The sequence below is a fragment of the Ascaphus truei genome, chromosome 1 (genome assembly GCF_040206685.1).
Source record: "Ascaphus truei isolate aAscTru1 chromosome 1, aAscTru1.hap1, whole genome shotgun sequence".
NCBI lineage: Eukaryota > Metazoa > Chordata > Amphibia > Anura > Ascaphidae > Ascaphus > Ascaphus truei.
Genome location: NC_134483.1, coordinates 530,283,185 through 530,289,899, shown reverse-complemented (window position 1 = coordinate 530,289,899; position 6,715 = coordinate 530,283,185). Strand labels below are relative to the sequence as shown.

Sequence of the window (6,715 nt, the reverse complement as noted above, 5' to 3'; positions counted from 1 at the left end):
GACACGGAGCTTCCGGATAGCATGGGCGGGACAGTGCTGGAGCGGGACATCCTGCTTAAGGCCTCGGGCATGGTCAGCGCCCGTGCTGAGGCGCGCTGCTGCTCGGCACTGAGCCCCTGCAGCCGCAATGAGAGCGGCTTTAGCAGGGGCTCGCGCACGCTTCCGCACGCCTGCGGAAGCGTGCGTCTTAAGAAATCTTTAGTTTTTGAGCTCGCCGGAAGCGCAGGGCCGGTCATGTGAGCGGTCATGTGAGCGGTTCGCCCAATGAGGGCGAACCAGCTCCGTGACGTCACTGGCCCGCCCCCCAGACACGCCCACGGATGGTGCGCGCTCTAAGGCCAGGGAAAGCACCGCTTAGCCTCAGCGCGCCTCCGCACGGCTTCAGTCTCTATGGACTAAGCCTAAGGCCTGCTCACTCTGCTACCTACACGACGCGCACGTTCGTCACACTTTCATGTTCTCAATGGGAGTTTTCACACTTGAAACTACTCCCAGCGGCGAAGTACAGCGTTGACGCTGCTGCAACTCAGGGAGACAACTGAACTTGTGACTTTGTGCGGCAGCAGCGTCACGTGTACTGCGCCAGCCAATGAATGAAAGCGCCATCTTCTTTTTCTAAAAAGAGGATGACGCCTTCGCCTGTCCCACCTACTGTCGGCTCATTCAGTCTGCTGGGGATGTTCGCACATCGCCCAGCAGAGGCGCGCAACCGCGGACGCAACGTCGGGTAGTAGGCAGAGTGGGCTAAGCCTTAATGTTGCGCTAGTAAAGCAGGACCAGGCGCGCTGTGACGACTGCAGCGGTGACTGACAGGTCACTTGGCACCACAACACACAGGCGTCAGGGGAAACATTGCAGGAGCGGTCACTGTGGGAAAAATGGCAGATAGAGATATATCACACACACCAGGAGTTACCGCTCCCATTAACACGTCGCGCTGTGTAACAATGGCACCGTATTTACAGTGGCGCGAATGAAAAGAATTGTGAAGGAGCACGTTTTATATCATGCGATTTCTGCATTAATCGGGGTATTTACGTCTGCATAAAAGCACGGCAACGGGACGCAGTGACGTCGCATAAAAACAAAATCCACCATGAATTGGACACATATGCCAAGTCTGGCAAAGTGTACGGTTATACCCGTATGTTATCAGCCTTTAGAGCAGGTGATACATTCCGGCATCAACCTAGGACAGCAAAGTAAACAGATGTGATGTGTGTGCGCAAGCTAAAAAAACAGGAATAATGAAACAAATACGCAAAAAAAACAAAAAAAAAAAACACGTCCTCACACAGAAAGCTCTTGTGCAGATACAATGTTCGCCCCTCAGGCCCTGCATCGCATGACTGCTGACTCTCCGTTTACATTCAAACCCCGGCTTTCCCGAAATGGTCACAAATTCGGCATTGTTTCAGTGTGTAAGGGAAAACATCTGCACGGGAGCAGGTCAGACCACCAGGTGACCCGCGCCGGTGGGTGGAATTTGGCCATGATTTGCACCACCTGCTTTGCTACCCTAAAAACCTTAACCACTTAAACCTAAAAAAAAAACCCTATCCTAAGCGCTAAGCCCTCCAAAGTTAACTTACCTTATTGGCGACCAGGTGGAGGCAAAACGCCGTGACCACCACATGTCCGATTCCTGGGAGCACCGTCATCAATCTCATGGCATACTCCCATTTTTATACTGTTGAGACAAACTGTAGTAAAACAAGGACACTTCTTATGAGGTTTGAAATCCCCATGGAGATCAGTAGGAGCTTTGTATTTGGGGAGAACGGCGCTACTGAGCGGCAAAGCGCAAACGCGGGGAAAAAAAGGTCAAAGATTACTCTATTAAAAGAAAAAACACTCCGGAAAACGAATAATGCTGTATCTACCACGAGCCCCACAGCTTCACGTTTCTTTAAAGGCATGGATTCCCTTCTCCCAAAAATCACTTAATCAACCCCTTTGCGAAGTGGGAAGCTGATATTGAACCGGCATTAAAAGGGGTTACATATTAGAGGGGAAAAAAGTGCGTTAACAAAAACGCTGAAGTTAAAAAAAAAAAAAAAAAAAAAAAAAACACATATATTACCACACCACGATCCTGCAATAAAAAAGAAGCAATCCACCTTAACTAACCCTCATTTCATCAGCTCCGGCGACCGCACCAGTTCCCGAGAGTTTTACTGGTGATGTTACCAGTACTCCGTAAAGGGGATTTAAATGGCCATGCAATAGGAAGCCCCCAACCAATGACGTTGCAGCTTCCTATTGGCCTGAAATTTGGTGAACCAAATTTGTTTCTCGAGGGAGATTTTAACCGGTTAAAGCTGTAGGTCAAGCTGCCGTTATTTTGTTTGTTTTTTTTAATATATATTTTTTTCCCATTCAATATGTGCATCAATACAATCTGCACACTGCCGATCGATCTGTTCTCCTGTAATCGATCGCTTGCTCAGGGTTGTTTAATTCAGTTCTTGCACAGCATTTTGGGCAATGTAGTTCCTAGAACGTGATTGACTGGGCAGTTACTAGATACAATTGGTGCACTGCTGGAGAGAGGGCGGGGCTCAAGAGCCAGAGCCTATCAGAAGGGGAAGGGGGTTGTCACTTTGGAAATGCTTCCTACATTAGAAACATTAAAAAAAAAAAAAACTTTGTTTTAAAGACATTTTTTATCTTTTAAATGCTACACGTATTTTCTCCTAGTACAGAACTGATTTATTTAAACAAACACACATGTAGGATATTGCTTGAACGGCTGCTTTAACTTCACCGGAAAGTATCTGGTGAACGGGGGACGTTTGGCATTTGGCTTACATCTCACAACGAAAAAGCATAATAAAATGACAGTAAAAAAATAGTTTAAGGTTTTTTCTGTTAATAGAAATCCCAGATCCACAATACATAACTTGTTTATGGGATCATTAGCGCAACCCAACGCGCTGCAACGACTCCAAAAACATACAAAGCAAAGATATCATGTCGTTTTTTTGAACTACGTTATAACTTCACTGTGAAAAATGTGTTGACAATTAAAAACGGGCAGTAACGAGAAGCTACCTGCTTTAGTAATGCCTGGAAAGAGCCAGATTAAATGGAAGTGTCCCATTAGTCCCACACATTGTAGCTTCAGTGTCACGTGATCACATGACTTTAGAGCCCTCCCTCCCACCCCCCCAGGCTCAGTTTGCAGACATCTCTGCATGTTGCCAAGTAGCACATGTATTTATATTCACAACATCTGGGGATCGTCACAAGAGCCCGAGGACAAGATGACAGTCAGACGGATGTCACAAAGACAGTCATTATAGTTATTTGTCCATACACACACCATAATACTGAGTTAAGTTATGGTGAGTAAAAAATACATACAGCATACAGTTGTATTTGTATATATATATATATATATATATATATATATATATATATATATTTAATTATTAACCTCGGCTAACACGGTACAGATACCTCTATATATACACACACACACACATTTATTTTTATTTTTTCTATACTACTATTAACGGAGGGATGTTTTTGTAATATCCCTTGTGGGTTTCATTATGGACTTGCACACCCTCCATTGTACTGTGCTGTGGATTACGTTAGTGATAATAACAGCAGAAACACACACTTTTCTTTGTTGTAGTGGCTCCTTCCTTAAGGTACGTTAAATGCATTACAAACCGCTGGTAACATTTATCACGGCAGCTTTCTGTGGCATTCCCCATCACTCACAGCACTCACAGCACTCTGCCTGCTGTGTGTTTGGGTAAATGAAACATGAATGGAAAATACAGAAGTGGGTGTTGAGTCAGCATCTTGCAAGTCCATAGAGACGCGTTTCTAGCCCACACTCTGCCTGCAGGACTCTGGGGGTGAGAGGGTTATGGCAGGGGTGGCCAGCTCCCGGCCGCAAAAAGCCACCAACAGGTCAGGTTTTCAGGATATCCCTGCTTCAGCACAGGTGGCTCAGTCATTCTGACAGAGCCCACTGTATATCCTGAAAACCTTGCCTGTTGGTGGCCCCTGAGGCCTGGAGTTAGTCACCCTTGTGTTAAGGGGCAATGGCCTATTTCTTGCCTTATATTTACCGTTACCATCACACAGAGGGAGAAAGAGAAATAGGTTACGTCAGTATGAAATGACTAAGTGTTTTAGCTCGTCTATTCCTTGTAATGTAGGAGTAAATGCTATATAGGGCAGGTGGGATTACTAGGCATTAAACTGGTTTAAATCTTGTCTGCATGGTGACGCTTCAAGCTTATGGTTTTAAACATAGGTGACAGTTTTTACATCATGATTTTGCTCATACAAAATGCTCAAAATCATCATACAGATTTGGTCTTTTTTTTTTACTCTAACGATAAATGTCACCATTTTCTATTAGTTTATTTTAAGTTAAAATGTCGCTTTTGTTCATCCTTTGGTCACTTCTGTATTTGTGGTTCTTATTTCATAGAGAGCACAAAACATGAAACGTGTGCTTGGAAATCCCCAGCAATTCATCCACATAACAACCACTGAACACCTACAGAGATATATATGGTCATTCCCATATCTAGCATATGGGGTATTCACAATAAGGCTGGATTTCCTGAAAACCTGACCTGTTGGCGGCCCCCTGAGGAGCAGAGTTGTCCACCCCTGTATTAAAACATAATTTTCAAAATCACTAGAACCCACCCCTCAGTTTCCAGCCCTTTTAAATCTCTCTGTTTGGCAGCAAAGCAGACACACGGTGTGAGAGGTATACTGTATAGCAGGGGTTCGGAGCTCCTTTAAGTCAGGTATATAGTTACATTGCGGATGACTGCACAATGCCGGCCACCTTAAGCTTTTGACAAGAGTCACAATTTACAAACTGGGTCCCACTCTTGCTCTCGCCGGCGCCGCGCTGCCAGGGCGCTGATTCACAAAGTGGCGCTATATAAATAAAGACATACAATACAAAGTCACGTTGCAGCGTATTGAAGTTCCTGCGCTTATTGCCCCTGTGAGCTGCAGCTGGGCAGGCATTGGGGGCCCTACATCTCTCCGCACACAAGAAGGTTGTCAGTGTCAAAACTGGTCACTGTTATGCACACATGGGGTGGGCGCCACAAATGTCACATTGTAGACCTGGTGAGTGTGTGTGTGTGTGTCTCTCAGGGATGGGGGGGGAGATAGGAGTTTGGTTAACAAAAGCACATATACCTGGAGCTTCTGTTTTAAAGCAGGGCGTCCCCTTTCCCTGCATCGCAGGAGAACATATAAGACAGACTGCAACAAGCCATGGCAAATGCTTGGCTTGTCCCGAAACTCTTCCCTGACACATTTGTGTTGCTGACTCTTCTGGCAAGGAGAGGGTTAACCCTTCGCACGTGTTCCAGGCGGGATAAGGATTCGCTAAAATGCTGGGAGCTTCCCATAATCTGCCAGTGGATCCTCTCAACAGGCCCAGAATATGAGCACATCGCTTGTGTTGGTTTAAACATCCCACACTCACATTATAGAGAGACATTGCCACTATTACACACACACACACACACACACTATACAGATATATTCCCACTAATACACACTCACATTATAGAGACATTGCTACTAATACACACACACACACACACACAATACAGAGATATTACCAACACACACACATTATGGAAAAATTATCTGGTATACCTTTAATTACTGTAAACATTTCTCTGATCTATATACATCCCCATACTGTGTGTAACATAACATCACCAGCAATTCAATATATTTATTAACAAAGCACAACATGTATATCAATATCCATGTACACACATACACACAATACATTCAATGCATTGTTCATGTGCACTGTAGGAATCTGGTGGCCTTAAGAGAATCCCCTCCGCCTCCCCTAATAATAAGAAGTTAATCTGCAGGTTACTAATGATCCATATAATGATTTGTGACTGCAGGGACCCAGTACCCTGCAACTGCATCCACCCCATCACAAGGGGTACCATCAAAACCAAGGAGGCAGGAAGCTAATTACACAGGAAGAGAAAGGCAATCAATCAGAAAACAAATGCAAGCATGATCTGAACAGATCCTTACCCCGGAGGTGGGATCCAAAGTGATCTACCGCCTTCCAGTCCTTGGGAGAGGGATCCTGTGATGTGATTGGCAAAAGGGATCTTTTTTTTCCCCCTCCAGGGTGGTGGGTAAAAAATGCAAAGGCGTGTTAGATCCTCCTGGGGAAGTTGCAATCCAGAGACAGGGAATCAGCAGCAGGATCCTCAGTGCACAGGGCGCTGCTAATGCAGCCTCATGGTTTCCCTTTGCAACAATGTTGCCAGTTGCATCCCCTCGCTGCTCTGGGGAAGGGAGGGAGTCATGTGAAGTGTGTGCTTGCTTAAAGCCCAGTGTGATCCGCCATGTTCCCTGTGCTGCACACATCCAGGGGCTGCTTGCACTGAGGGGGCGTGGCAGCTGGCCATCATCACCATGCCCCGCCCCCTGCGGCTGCAGTCCCACTTAGCATCTGATTATTTCACATGCAACAAAAATGCATGCATACAGAAAGTTTTTAGCCGTGCAACCCTTTCTTTCTGTCCGCGGAATATGTTGGCGCTTTACAAATAAACAATCATTTTAAGATATGTATATACGTATGTAGCACCCTGCTAGGAATTCCCTTGCCCTGTATATGTCAGCCCTGGTAGCGGCAGGCAGTGGGTTAACAGTCCTCACAAGGCTCTGGCATGTG

General features: G+C 45.7%; 1 protein-coding gene across 3 annotated transcripts in view; it reads right to left on the bottom strand.

Annotated features, from left to right (window-relative positions):
- The window catches only part of PTPRA (protein tyrosine phosphatase receptor type A), a 208,324-nt gene extending 201,895 nt beyond the window's left edge, over positions 1 to 6,429 (bottom strand). For all 3 annotated transcript variants that reach the window (XM_075572537.1, XM_075572565.1, XM_075572555.1), the window contains exon 1: positions 6,064 to 6,429. The gene's annotated coding sequence lies outside the window, so the exon portion shown is untranslated. The remainder of the gene's footprint in view (positions 1 to 6,063) is intronic.
- Between the last annotated feature and the right edge of the window lie 286 nt (positions 6,430 to 6,715).